We start from the raw sequence: 15185 nt of genomic DNA on the forward strand, positions 1-15185 counted from the left end.
CCAAAAAACATTTGGCTTGGAGTCTACCCCTGCACTATAGAGGTTTATCATAGGAGAACAAAACATATATATGTGTATATCTCAACATCAAGTATTATTGCATCGTATTTCACATGCCTAAATATTTTTGTTATTCCGTCCATCATTCTATGGACCCATGCTCTTGCGCGAGCTTATACACAATCACCTTTGAAACTTCCTCAACATCGAAAATCGAATTAGGGATCTCATTCTAGACATCATCATTATTAGAATATTATGCTTGCACCGCAACCTTCCTCGTATAGTAATACGACTCTCTATTGATAAGAAGGAATAAGTATTCAGTAGGTAAATAATCAACTTAATATTTAGCAAAAAAAAAATAATCAACTTAATTAGTCAATCAATGATAACTTATACACCACCATGACCCGATTAGTGGTACTCAATCTCAACATCCATTCCAATACAACTCTCACGGTTGTAAGTAATCGGCTCATTACTCGTAGAATCATTCCTTCATTACTATGGTCCACCGTTGACCTATTGTAGTCATTCATTTTCCATGAAGTCTTAATAGCTAACCATATGGAGTCCATACATATCGTATCGAATTCTTCTAAGGAGGTAACATGTTCACCGTTCATGATTTATGAAGAACACTCCTGAACTTGACGTACATATGACATGAAGCAGATAAAATTGCAGAAGAGTTTCAATGAAAGCAACGATAGCAGGTTAATACCATTCTTAATCATATGCCTTCAATAGAAGACTTAACTCAAAGGTTTGTTTAGTCCGTTTGAAACATGGTCCTGGCTTATTCTCAAGATAGTACATTCTAAGATAGATAGCCCGCTCATTGCGATTACACGAATTAAACCTTTACCAAACTACTATTACGGTTGGGTATTGCACAGTCATAAGAAGGAATGTCAATCTTCTAAACCATAATACAGCCTTCCCGGCTTCAACCATCATCACTGTATTTCTCTGGCATGAGCGCCTATAATTCCTCTCTTACACTTAGAGTGTCGGCCACCTCTTTGGCCTTTCCTGATAGTAAAATTTTCTTACAATCAATGTCATTTTAAATGATCTTCAACTAAATTTTCTACCTCATTTCCAATCATTGCTTGTGTGAAAATGCTCTTCCTTACGCTTTGGTGAGAGAAAAAAAAATATCACCATTTTTTTCCATAAGTTGTTGCCTCGGTCTTTTTGATGTTAACATTGTCACGACTGACTCTTGATCATACATAGGACATCTCTTATCTTGGGCCCTACTTGTTTTCACCAATCTCGACCTTTATTGGGCCGATCTATAATTTCTTATGGTTTAATACATGCCCACCTGGCATTATTATAATTACGTCATATTTCCTTTATCAAAATTTGTATCCTTGAGAATTTTGAATATTACCTTTCTCCTTGTAAAACCTCTAAGGTTATCCTTAAATCCTTCATCATTTACTCCCTAGGTACATGGCATATCAAGATACCATTTACTAATACTAGAACCATTGTCTATATAGTTCTGAAAACTTTCTCGACTGATCTTTAAAGGTTGTTGTTACCTTGATCCTTTCCAATTCATACTGTCAAAACTCATGTTGTCCCTATTAAGGGTGAAATGCCAACCTTTATGCATTCCCCTAGGATTCATTTTAAGTTATCAAAGTTATATCCTTAATTCCACCTTTAAAAAGGTACTTGCATCCTTTCATGGATAAATCAAGTCATATATCCTTGATAGATTATCTTATTCAATCATTCACACCCAGATAGTCTATACCAATTTCACAATAGCATCCTTATTCAAACTGAGGTCAACCCATATGGCCTTCAAAAGATAACAATGGTTACCCGCTTTTCTTTCCTAATTTGGTAATGACAACAGGGATGTTCTGGAAGATATTGGTCATGTTCAACGTGAACTTCTTCTTAATAATTCCTCATTTACTTTTGTTATTTATCTCAACAGTCATCTCAATGTTGGGATATCTTTCATACCTGGCGTCTCCCTTTCTGGGTATCATGCCACCCGTCTTACACTTCACATTCTTGAAGGTCACTTCCTTAATCCAATTTTCCTAATTTCTTATTTTCTTGTCTCCTCAGTCTATCCGCGTCTCATTATTTATCATTTGAACTATCTCAAGGTTTCCTCGAATCCTCCCAACTTACAGGGGATAAAATATATGTATCTCTTATGCATTCAACCATCAACTTTAACGTATGGTGAATCACCCTCATCCTGACGAATACATACTGTTCTATTTCTATTGCTACGAGTCTTTAGGGTTTCCTCATACCCAACTCCCTTATCATTCCTCAAACTCTATTGTCTTTATTTTCCTTTCCACTTCAGTTTCTTTTTATTTACCTCTCTCTTACAATCATTTCACGAACCCACTAATCATTGACTTCAAACATCACATTATTCTGGGATTCTTGTCATCAGAACGAATCTTGACAACTTTTACAATCTTAGATTCATAATTTATCATACTCATCCGCCTTTGTTTCGGCTCTAAAGCTTTTACACTATCTCCATAACCTTGGGAATTACTTTCCCGAAAACAATTGTCTGAACTTTAATCAGTTTATTATAACCTCTGGCTCCATGCCTTTCTTGGCCTTTCACCAACGGGTGGCCTCTCTCCTAGGAAGGTAAGTGACAAAAATAGTCTTTTGTGATTCGTCCATCATTTAGAATCTCAAATGATTCCTATATTTCCTTTAGCCAAGCTCTCGCCTCTACTGGGTTCGCTTGTTCCTTGGAACTCTGAGAGCTTAGCGACTTAAAGGTCCTGAAAGAATTTCCCACCGCACTGTCTCCTCAGGGTGGTGGTTGGGGATAATAGTCTAAGTTCTTTTTAGACAGGTCCATGAATTGCCGTATAGGAGTACCGTCTCGGGTCTCCTTTCCTTACTCGACTTTCTATTTCCTTAGTATGAAATGTTTCATCCTTCTCCTATACTTGGGGTTATCTTATACGTTAAAATCCTTGTTTTCCACTTAATTATGTTATGGGCTCCTTCTTTCTTAATGGCAACCTCCCTGACTATCACATTCGGGGTTTGCCCTAAATCTTATTCCTCGAGCTATGGATTTCATCTAAGATCCAGTCCTTGAGCTCTTAAACGTTTGGAACCCAAATTCTGTAGGAATACCTCGTTATTCCCTTATCATCTTTCTCGGTATTAATCTCTTCTCCAGTCATTGGCTCTCTGCCTTCATTCATCATTTTTTCTTGGCACAATATGATCTTTTTCAACAATTCGGGCTGTATTACAATCTCAAACAGCCTTTCAGTGCCGGCTCCGGTTACCTTCATTTCTATTTCCATTTTCTCAAAATCTCTTATCAATTCTTCCGAAGACATTATCATCTTGAGTCTCTCCTTTTTACTAAGGGCATCAGCCACCACATTGGCTTTCCCCCGAATGATAAAGAATCTCCCAATCATAATTCTTGATTAGCTCTAACCGCCTCCTCTGGCGTATGTTGAGCTCTTTCTACGTGAAAATATACTTGAGCTCTTGGGGTTTGCATAAACCTCGCACTTCTCTCCATAAAAGTAGTGCCTCCAATATTTAGGGAAAAACTATTGCCGTGAGCCCAAGATCATGGGTGGGATATCGAATTTCATATTCCCTTAATTGTCTTGACGTGTACGCGATTACCTTACCGTGCTGCATAAGCACGCACCCTAAGCCCTTATACGAAGCATCACTACACTTCACAAAATCTCCTTTTCCATCCAAAAACGCCAACATAGGGGTCGTCACCAACCTTTGCTTCAGTTCTTAAAAGTTGTTCTCGCATTTCTCTGTCCATTCGAACTTCTCAGTCTTACGAGTAAGCCGCGTTAAAGGGGCTACTACCTTTATAAATTTGAACGAACCTCCGGTAGTGACCGACCAATCCTACCTCTGGTAGTCGCCCTAACCATGGTCATCAATTCCTCAGTGGTCCTTTATTCATTCTTGGCAGGATCCTTCACGGCAATAATCTTTTCTGGGACAACCTCCTCAACGGCTACATCCTCAATATGAGCATTATCCGGTCCCTCGTTAGGACGCTCTATTGGATCCACAATCTGATCTCCTAATAAGTAATAAAACATCATCGCGTCGTTGCTCCTCAACCTCACGGTTCGGAGTCCCGCTACCATATACGATAATGAACTACGCTTCTATCACGATATTTATAAGGGTTCCCATAAGGGTTTTAACTGTCAGTACTACGTTAGGTAGTCTGACTATGAACTTGGCAAGAGTTCTTATTATCTTAGTGAACTTATTATTTTAACGTCACATCATCTCTGAGGTTTATAATGCTTAGCTCTGATACCATTTCTGTAACACCCCCAAATCCAGGGTCGGGGATCCGGGTTGTCACGAGTTCCATTTCCCTTAATAACACTTAACCTTAATAAACAACCAACTACTGCGTACTGTGACCCCACAATACACACACACACACCACAAGTTATAGTCTCAGAGATGAATACCAAAAATAACACAAGTCATTTATTCCACAATTATAAACCGTTACACCTTAAAAGGGTTTCTGAATAAATTTACATTTCTTTGCCATTATTACAATTCATATAGATACATAAGTCGGGTACATCAGAAGTTGAAAGCCTAGCCTATTGGTAATTTCTACCTCAGCTACAGCGGCATCAACGCCTACAGGAAACTGCGGAATGTTTCCTATCCGCTCACAAATTCGGAGCTTGGTCCTGTTCATCTTGTCTATCTATTGTTGTGTGATGAAAGAAGAAAGCAAGGGTGAGCAACAAGCCCACCGAAATAATATGTATAATAATTAACAATATATGAGCATTCTCATAATACTCATGAAAGTCTTGGTCACAAGAAATGAACCAAGTTTGATATCTTAATACATATATAATTTTCAAAATCTTTGAAATCCTCTGCCATGTATAATATACCCAGAGTTCCAGTTTATAACTGTATAAAAATATCGTTGCAAGGTGATCTCATATATCTAACCTTGTCTCAACATTTTTCTGAAAATCTTTGTCATGTATAAGATAATCATTAACCAGATATAAGTTAAAAAGATGAAGTTACAAGATACCCCAATATACTTATATCTTTTCCAAATACTACTTGAACTACCACCGTTCAAGTTATTACCAGTTTCAAAAGTTCATCACATAGATGAGACTACAAGATAAGACTTGCATAGATTCGATCTTTGAAATATTATTGAATGAAATGAAGTTACGAGATACTTCATTAAGTCCCGATATATATATATATCCATATATATCTCTCATACATTTCCTGAAAACCTCTATCATGTAAAGTATGAACAGAGTTGCAATATCCAATGAATTTTGGAAAGAAAAGAATTTTGGCATAAACCCGATATCTTGCTGATCAGGCAAAGATACCAATAAGTAACCTTTTCTACTAGTAGATGGACGAATTCCCCACTGGTCATCACCCTGGCCGCATTAGGACCTATGTTGGACTGCCACTCAGCCACTTACGCATTGATAGACTCCCACTGAGCCACTTACACTTTCATGGATGCCCACTGAGCCCATGTTGCTTATGTCGACTCAAATAGATGGACTTACTTCCCGAACGTTGGGTAAGTAATCAATTCATTTATCAAAACAACAACCTCGTTGTGAATATAAAATACACCACAGAGCCGGATCCCTCAGGTTTTGAGCGAGTATTTAAATCCCCTTTGAAAGGAAGATCTTAAATATAAAAAAATGAGTTTTGGGATCCGCTCTAACTTTTAAAATCATTTTGAAGACTCTAAAATATTTTTAAGAATGTTTGGAGTAATGCTAATTTAATGAAATAAATCAGTCCCGATATATTAGAAAATATCTGAATATTATTGTATAAATAATATTCCCATAAAGGATGATCTTTATAAAAATAATTGAAGTAGAAGTTTTAAAACTTATACTTGAAATGAATAATAAATAACCAAAGATATACTTATACGAAAGTAGGATCTTAATTTGAATAATCGAAAATAAGTTTGATTATCGAAACATTATTCTTTAATAAAATAAAGAATATTATTTAATAAAAGAAGCGGAGTCATAAGTCCTCGAATGAATATTCAAAATAATATTCATTTAATAAAATAAGCGGAGTCACAAGTCCTTGAATGAATATTCAAAATAATATTCATTAAATAAAATAAAGTTATCGAATAAACCTTATTCGATTAATAGTTCTGAAAACTATATATATATATATATAAATATATATATATAATACTCGGGAATATCGACTACCGGTTTAGAAAATGTTCACCTTTGGGTCCCCTATACTAAGGGTATACGCAACTACTGCTTATCTCTAGCATAGCTATTATGCAACTTATTAGCATTTGAATCAACAAAGAGATATCAAGATTACGAAACAGGCATGCATATATACCATATCAGCATGCTCCAATATATCGAAAGATTTGCTAATAACAATCATGCACTTATCACAAGATAATTCATATATATATATTTACATCACAACAACAGTATAACGGGTAGAAAACTTGCCTGAGTGTTCCCGGATAGACTTAAGCTTAGAGTGGGTCCAATAACCTATGAACAACAACATAAGTCGTAATTAAACCCCGGTCGCTTAAGAAACTAGACTTTAACCAATTGAACCCTAACGTTCGCTTATGATCATTTCTACGCTTAACAAATCACATTAGTCGTTCGAGTACCCTCGGCTCCACCATTTTTATTAAATTAACCAATAAGAATTTTAAGGAGATTCTTTCGCGAGTACCCTACCAACTGCCTAATCCACTTTACATAATTGTTTCATACTCCAATTAGTCATTTAAGGACCTTAACCAAGTTTTCAAAGTAAGGCGAGGGGTAATGATTTGTTCGCGAAGCACCGTTACTTAAAACGGTCGTTTCTCCTAGACCGCACATCGGATTCAAGCGAACCATATATCAAAACGAAGCTCGTAACATGAACTATCTAATCATGGCAATGGTCAAAACCTAACAGTGAGTTCACGGGTCCTGATGTTAAGAACAAAAGCAGTCTAAGGTAAATCAGGCATTACGATGGCTATGTTTACGCGATTACCAAAGTTTACCTACTCCAATCATCCACAAATCAACCACAATTCAACCCATAACCACCAATACAACCAAAATTCTTGCAAACCTTAATACATCAGTCCATATCCTCAAGATTTTCCAATTTATTCAACCACAAACATGAACTACTAACTATACTTAAGTTTCATTAACTATAAACAAGATTCAATCATCCAAATCACTACAAACCCAACCAAACTTTAAACACACAAACATCATGCTTCTCATGAACTATATTAACCAAAACCACTCCTAAATATTCAAAGTAAAACTAGGGTTTGAAGTTTTATACCTTCCTTGAAGCTTTTAATCCATGAAAGATCCTTGTAATGCCCATGGAAGCCTTTATCTATGCTTAAGCTACCTTGACCTTACAAATAAAATCAAGAATCAAAAATTTGTTCTTGAAAGTTACTATTCACCCTAAACTAAAATGATTTGTTTGAGATAGAAAACCTTTGATTCAAGCACTCAAACTACTTGCTCTTCTTAGTTATGAAATATAGGATCCAAAGAAACAAACCTCTTGAATTATGATTGAGTGGAGCTTGGGTTTGGAAATTTTTCTTCTTGTTTTTCTTCAAAAAATCGTGAGCAAGGAGATGGGGGGAAGAGAAATGAATGTGTTTGCTTGGTTGCTTCCTTTTTGTTTGTTAATTAACCTTTTACCATGGTAAAAATTGTGTGGCTTACAATCAACCAACAATTCCTTCCCATTGTGTCACGATTATATCATCCTCTTATGTCATCTTGTCACACTTGTCTTCCTCTTGTTGGTGTGATGACATCTTCATACATTAACCTCTTTGATTAACTCCTAATTACTTGGCTAATGATCGCTGATCTGTTATACGGTTCGCTTAACTTTCGTTCTCATTTATCATTTGAGGGATCACACCCGGTATCTCATTACTTAGGTTCCCTTAAACCTTTCTCAATATTTTATATTCCTTTTATGATCCTCTCTTATAATCCTTGAATTAAAATCATTTTAATCATGTTACCTTATACTTAATTCTTTCTGTATCTGGTGGGTTTTCGGGAAAAATCAAAGTGTTCGAATTTGGATTCTGACGATCTTTACATACACTTATATACCATATAGAGTACTAATAAGATCTCAGAATAACAATAAAAGAACCTCTACAAAGTGTGGCATGAAAGGCTTTCTTATTCAGCAAAATCACTATCCATAAGGGTTACAAAAAGTCCAAATTTTTTGGGTTATTACACCTGAAATGCAATAACGCAAAAACACATCAAAAATACCAATAGCTTGAGTCCAAAACACCAACTTAAGCCTGAAATGAAGCATTCCAAGTAGATATAAAATCCACTTATCACACCCCCAAACTTGAATCGATGCTTGTCCTCAAGCATAAACAGACTCAAAACTACAAAACAAACCTAATGCATGAATGCAACTACGTGAATGCAACTAATTGATAATGAAATTGATCCCCTCAGAATAACCATAACCAAATGAATAAGCCAATGCCTCTAAGAATGCAATGACTCAAAATAGAGCTCGAATAAATCCCATAAACCAACTCACAAACCAGAAACGTGCGTGTGTGGATGCTTAACATATATACTCTCGATACTAGATCCATAACCATAACTTATCTTTCATCAAAACAATCACAAGCTTATAAATAGAATAGACGATAAACGCATAATGACTCACAACACCCCCTTCCTACTAGAGTTATACAAGGATTCATGCTATTATTGAACACATAACAAAGATGCTTATTTGATCGTGTAATGAATGAGGTCCCAAAAGACTTATGCAATAATACCCATGTAGCGAGCGTTAGGTTAGCGGATCCCAAACTATACAAGCCTTAGGTCACTAGGCACAAAGTCCCCTAGAACTTAATAACTCGAGTATTAAACAGCTCACTCTTGATCAATTATGCATAACACATATTTTTTTTCTTTTCTTTTTTCTTTTTTTTTCTTTTTTTTTTTAACAATTTTTGAATGAGTGTGTTTCGCTCCATCTCATTCAACCCTAAACTACTCATAAAACTATGAGCCGGCTACTAGCCATTTGACACCTAGCCTTACAATAACTAGCAATGAAATCCAAGCTTTTCTCTAGTTTAAAAATTCAGTGTTCTTTTGTCATTACGAGAATACCAAAAATTCTAGATATAAACAAGTGATTAAATCTCAACAACTAAACAAATATGATCATGATCTAGATCAAAAGCAACCCTATAAGACTTTATAAAAATATTTTTTTCTGGCATGCAAATCAATTCATTAGGACTTAAACCTCCCTCTATTCGTCATCACTACACTCATATCAACATCAACCAATCAATCAGGAATAGTTCATCTTAAGGGATCAAGCAAAATATGCCTGCAATTGCAACTATATGAAATCACATAATAACACGAACAAAAATGCAACAAATATGACCTAAATGAACAATCATGCAAAAATATGAATGAACTACAACTAATCATGCAACATGAATCTATATGGACACACACAAACTAATCCTTATATTATCACCCCCAAACTTAAAATTTTCAATGTCCTCATTGAAAGCAATAATAAGGATTTCATGCATACCTAGTCGTTGGAAAGATCACCCTCCTCGGGTGAAGGATCAGGTGTCCAATCAACCTTGACACCAGTGGCTCGGAAAATAGCACCGAGAGCGTGTGTCAAATCTGTAGCAAAACGACGGTGAATGTCGTGCATGGCCTCCATACGCCTAATTACTCGCCTGTACTTCTCATCACCAACACCAGTCCTATCAACTACCTGTTGTACATGAGAAGAACCCTCTAAGAATGTATAACTCAAGTGATCTAGTAGTGGGTGAAGCTCAAGTGTGGAAACATCTTCAATAGACGGCTCGAGACGCTCCTAAGAAATTTTCAGCTCTGCTAACCCAAGAGAATCAAATGGCATGTCCAACTTCCTCTTCCACGGAGGTGCATTCAAAACCTACAGCTGCTCTGCTCCTTCCTTGTCATCAATAACTGATTTCCCCATTAAGGATCTCTCTAAGGTCTCTGGCTTTGGAAATTGCTCAAGTTCTGAATTCACGACAGAGTCTACCCACTCTACTTTAAAGGACTCATCTTTAGTTTTGGGTAACTTTATTGCCTTGAACATATTAAAAGTGAACTTTTGATCATGAACCTTTATCGTAAGCTCTCCTTTTTGCACATCGATCATAGTTCGGCCAGTAGCCAAGAATGGTCTTCCCAAGATGATGGAGATCTTCTTATCCTCCTCAAAGTCAAGAATTACAAAGTCAGCAGGGAAGATGAGTTTGTCTACCTTGACCAACACATCCTCCACCACGCATTGTGGATATGTAACAGAACGATCGGCCAACTGCAAGGACATATATATCGGCTTCGGATCCGGTAGACCAAGCTTCTTGAAAATAGACAAGGGCATCGGATTGATGCTAGCTCCCAAATCACATAAACACTTGTCGAAAGACAAGTTTCCTATAGTGCAAGGAATAGTGAAGCTTCCAGGATCTTTAAGCTTCGAAGGCAACTTCTGTTGCAGCACAACACTGCATTCCTCCGTAAGAGCAACGGTCTATAAGTCATCGAGCTTCACTTTCCGAGAGAGAATACCTTTTATAGACCTTGCATAGCTAGGCATCTGTTCAAGAGCTTCAGCGAAAGGTATGTTGATATGAAGTTTCTTGAACACCTCCAGAAACTTCTCAAATTGCTTATCCAGCTTTTTCTTTTGCAACCTTTTAGGAAAAGGAGGTGGAGGATAGATTTGTTTCTCCCCTGTATTACCCTCAAGAGGAGTGTGCTCAACAGTAGCCTTTCTTGGTTTCACTTCTTCTTCCTTCTGCACTTCTTCTTCATCAAAAACTTCAGATTCTAGAACTTGAGATTTTTCAGGGCTTGCAACCATCCCAGACCTCAATGTAATTGCCTTAACCTGCTCTTCTGCTTCCCTATTTCCTGGAACATCTGTATCACTAGAAAGCGTTCCCGGTAGTCGATTCAATAAGCCGTTAGCAATTTGTCCTATCTGGTTCTCCATATTCTGGATAGAAACAGCCTGGCTTTGGCATATAAGAGCCTGGTTTTTTGCACATAAGCCTCAACTCCTCCAATTCAGATTTTTCATTCGAATATTGACCTACACCTCCATGAGTTTGTTGTTGAAGTTGGAGTTGTTGTCTTGGTCCCAATTGTTGCTGAAAACCAGGATGATTGAATTGCTCATTTCCAAACTGCTGGAACGGCTATTGCATTGCATTCTGATTGTTGCTCCATCTGAAGTTAGGACGATTCCAGTTGTAAGGATGATAAGTGTCTGGAACTGGTTGCTGCGATCTCTAAAAGTTGCTCATAAACTGAGCTGATTCACTAGATATCACGCATTGCTCTGTCGCATGCGAACCTGTACATAGCTCACAAACACTGGTTATCTGATTAACACCATAGTTAGCCAGAGAATCGATCTTCATAGACAACTCCTTTAGTTGAGCAGTGATAGTCGTAGTTGTATCCACTTGAAGAACTCATGCTACCTTAACCTGTGGCAATCTCTGGGTTGGATACTGATATTCATTAGCAGCCATCATTTCAATTAGATCATAAGCTTCCTCATAGCTCTTGGCCCATAATGCTCCACCTGATGCTGCATCGAGCACGGGTCTTCACTATGCTCCCAAACCGTTATAGAAGCAATTGATGATCATCCAATCAGGCATTCCATGATGAGGACACTTCCTAAGCATCTCCTTGTAGCACTCCCAAGCTTCACATAGAGTTTCTCCTGATTGCTGCACAAATTGAGTAATAGCATTCCCGATTACAGCTGTCTTCGCCATAGAGAAGAATTTAGTGAGAAATTTTTGAGCAAGATCTTCCCAAGTAGTAATCGAACCAGCTGGTAGAGAGTGTAACCAGCTCTTAGCCTTGTCCCTCACAGAGAATGGGAATAGTCTCAGCTTCACAGCATCTTCGGAAACACCGTTGAACTTGAAGGTGTCGCAGATCTCAATGAAATCCCTAATGTGCATATTGGGATCTTTCGTTGGGGAACCCCCAAACTGGACTGAATTCTGCACCCATTGAATTATGTCAGGCTTGATCTCAAAGGTATTAGCTGTGATAGCTGGCTTGACAATGCTAGATTGAATGTCATTTATCTTGGGTTGAGAAAAATCCATCAAGGCTTTCGTTCGTGCTGCTGGATCTCCCATTGTAATGAGTACCTGAAACACAAACAAATAAACTGTGACAGAAAAAAAAATCTGAGTCAGTGAACTTTAACGACCACTAATGACAAGCACATAAACTAAAAATTAATAACACCGAGTCCCCGTCAGCGGCGCCAAAAACTTGTTAGGGTGAAAACACGCGCTAATATTCACGCAAGTATACGCGTTCGCAAGTAGTATAATGTTGGATATATTTGAGATGTCATGTCTAATATGTTTCATGTTTAGTTTTTAGATCTTAACTAATAGGAAATATCAGTTCTTACTGAAATCAGGACTTACTGGAAGTCGGGACTTAAGGATATCAGGACTTAGATTATCAGAAGATGGATATCAGAACTTAAGTACTGGAGGACTAACAGTTAAGGAAGGAAGTTGATTTACAGGAAAGAAGATCGAAACTAATACGGAATAAGATATGCATGGAAAGAGTTCGAGGACTAGAAGAATTATATAAGATATCTGGTTGATATATTTTAGGAGATAGAATTATATTCCATATCAACTAGAAGTTATCTTGTAACTGTGTGTCTATATAAACACAGACATAGGTTTACTCTATAAGAGTTACGATCATCGAGAAGATCATATATTGTAACCTAGCAGCTCTCGTGATATTTGTTCATAACTGAGAGAGAACAGTTCCATTGTAACAGAGTTTGTTATATCGAATACATCTGTTTTCTGTTACTTGTGCTTTAAATCGATTTTATTGTATTCTACACTGTATTCAACCCCCTTCTACAGTGTTGTATGACCTAACAAGTGGTATCAGAGCATATCTGTTAACACAAATACAGTAATAATCCAAAACAATCATGTCTGAAGAAGCAGAAAATCCAACCAAGCCTGCTAAAATTGAAGAAACTCCAAAGACTCAAAACCATAGTTGATATGAGACTATCAGGGTTCCCATGCTGAGACCGTCTGAGTATCCCATATGGAAAGTGAAGATAGCTATGTTTCTGGAAGCTACAGATCCAGAATACCTTAAAAGAATTTATGAAGGACCGCATAAGCCAGCCAAGCTCTCTATTGTAGTTGCAGATCAGCCAGCAAAGACCATACCAAAGGAGAAAAGTGAATACATAGTTGAAGATATCTCATCTATTGCCAAGGATGCAAAGGTAAGGCATTTGCTGCATAATGCCATTGATAATGTCATGTCAAATAGGGAAATTCAATGCAAGACTGCAAAGGAGATATGGGATGCTTTGAAGACAAGGTATCAGGGAACTGATGCAATCAAGAAAAACAGAAGGACTATACTCACTCAAGAGTACGAGCACTTTGACTCAAAAAGTGATGAGTCATTAACTGACTTATATGACAGGTTTGTCAAACTCTTGAATGATCTATCACTGGTGGACAAGGAATATGACATTGAAGATTCAAATCTAAAATTCCTTTTAGCTCTTCCTGAAAGTTGGGATTTGAAAGCTACTATTATAAGAGATAACTATGCTCTTGATGAAACTACTCTTGATGAAATTTATGGAATGCTCAAGACTTATGAACTTGAGATGGATCAAAGAAGCAAGAGACATGGGAGAAAGTCAAGAACAGTTGCTCTTAATGCTGAGGAATCCCCCAAAGTGGTTGTCTTAAAGAAAGGAAAAGGAAAGGCTATCATCATAAAGTCTGATTCAGAATTATCAAGTTCTGATGATGATGATTCAGAAACTGAAAGTCTACCTGAAGTAGATGCTGATGAAGAGATGATGAAGCTGTGTACTCTTATGGTGAAGGGTATCACAAAGATAGCCTACAGGAAATTCAGAAGGGGAAAGAAGTTTTCCAGGAAAGGAAGAAGTTCTGATAGGAAGGGTTTCAGAAAATCTGAAGGCAAAAGAGGAAAGTCTGACAGAGGAGATTACTCAAATGTCAAATGCTACAACTGTGGTGAGAAAGGCCACATATCTCCTGACTGCAAGAAAGGAAAGAGTGACAAAGGCAAGGCACTTGTCACAAAGAAGAAAAGCTGGACAGACACCTCAGATTCTGAAGATGAGGAGAACTATGCCTTGATGGAAAATGCTGATAGCAGTCCTGATGTTGCTGAGTTAAAGGTACCTCAAACAACTTATGCATTTCATACTGATAATATTACTGAGTTGAGATTATATCTTAAAACCATGTTTATTAGCTATAGAGATCAAACTTTAACATGTGAAAGATTAAGTTCTGAAAATCTTGTTTTTAAAAAGAGGAATGATTATTTAGAAAAAGAGTTAGTTATGTTCCATCAAACTCAGAAGGATAAAGATGATGCTTTCTATGTGAGAGATGAAGTGCTAAAAATGAATAAATCTCTAAAAACTGAGTTAGAAAAGGAAAGAGAGATTATTAGGACTTGGACTAACTCTGGCAGAACAACTCAGAATATACTAAGTAGTGAGAACTGGAAAGAGGGCTTAGGTTATGGAGATGACAAAAGTGAAAAAGGAACTGAATAAGTTAAGCCAATTATTGTTAAACAGAGACTACTAACACAAAGCTAAATCCTGTTAAATTTGTAACTGAAACTGTAAAGTCTGATTCTGAAAAGATGAAAGATGTTGAGACAAAAGTGATAGCAGAGTCAACTTCTAACAAATTAGAGCAGGATAAACCAACTGAAGTTAACATAGGCTAAATGACAAAGAAGCAGCTTAAACATAAGCCGAAAGAGATTACCAGTGTAAACAAGGTAAAGAAAGCTAGGAAAAATAGGAATGGAAAGGAAGGTGTGAATAAAAGCAACAATTATATGCCTGTTCCTAATGTTCCTAGAAAGAAATGTTATAACTATGGAAATTCTAACCATCTGGCTTCTTTTTACAGGAAGAATAAG

The 15185-nt window shown here is 37.0% G+C and overlaps 1 non-coding gene across 1 annotated transcript; it reads left to right on the plus strand.

Moving 5' to 3' along the window:
* Positions 1 to 11837: 11837 nt before the first annotated feature.
* Positions 11838 to 11944, plus strand: LOC141694653 (small nucleolar RNA R71). The gene has a single exon (XR_012563941.1). It is a non-coding gene; the product is annotated as a small nucleolar RNA R71 (small nucleolar RNA).
* Positions 11945 to 15185: the final 3241 nt, after the last annotated feature.

Source organism: Apium graveolens, chromosome 10 (assembly GCF_009905375.1).
Source record: "Apium graveolens cultivar Ventura chromosome 10, ASM990537v1, whole genome shotgun sequence".
Classification (NCBI taxonomy): Eukaryota; Viridiplantae; Streptophyta; class Magnoliopsida; order Apiales; family Apiaceae; genus Apium; species Apium graveolens.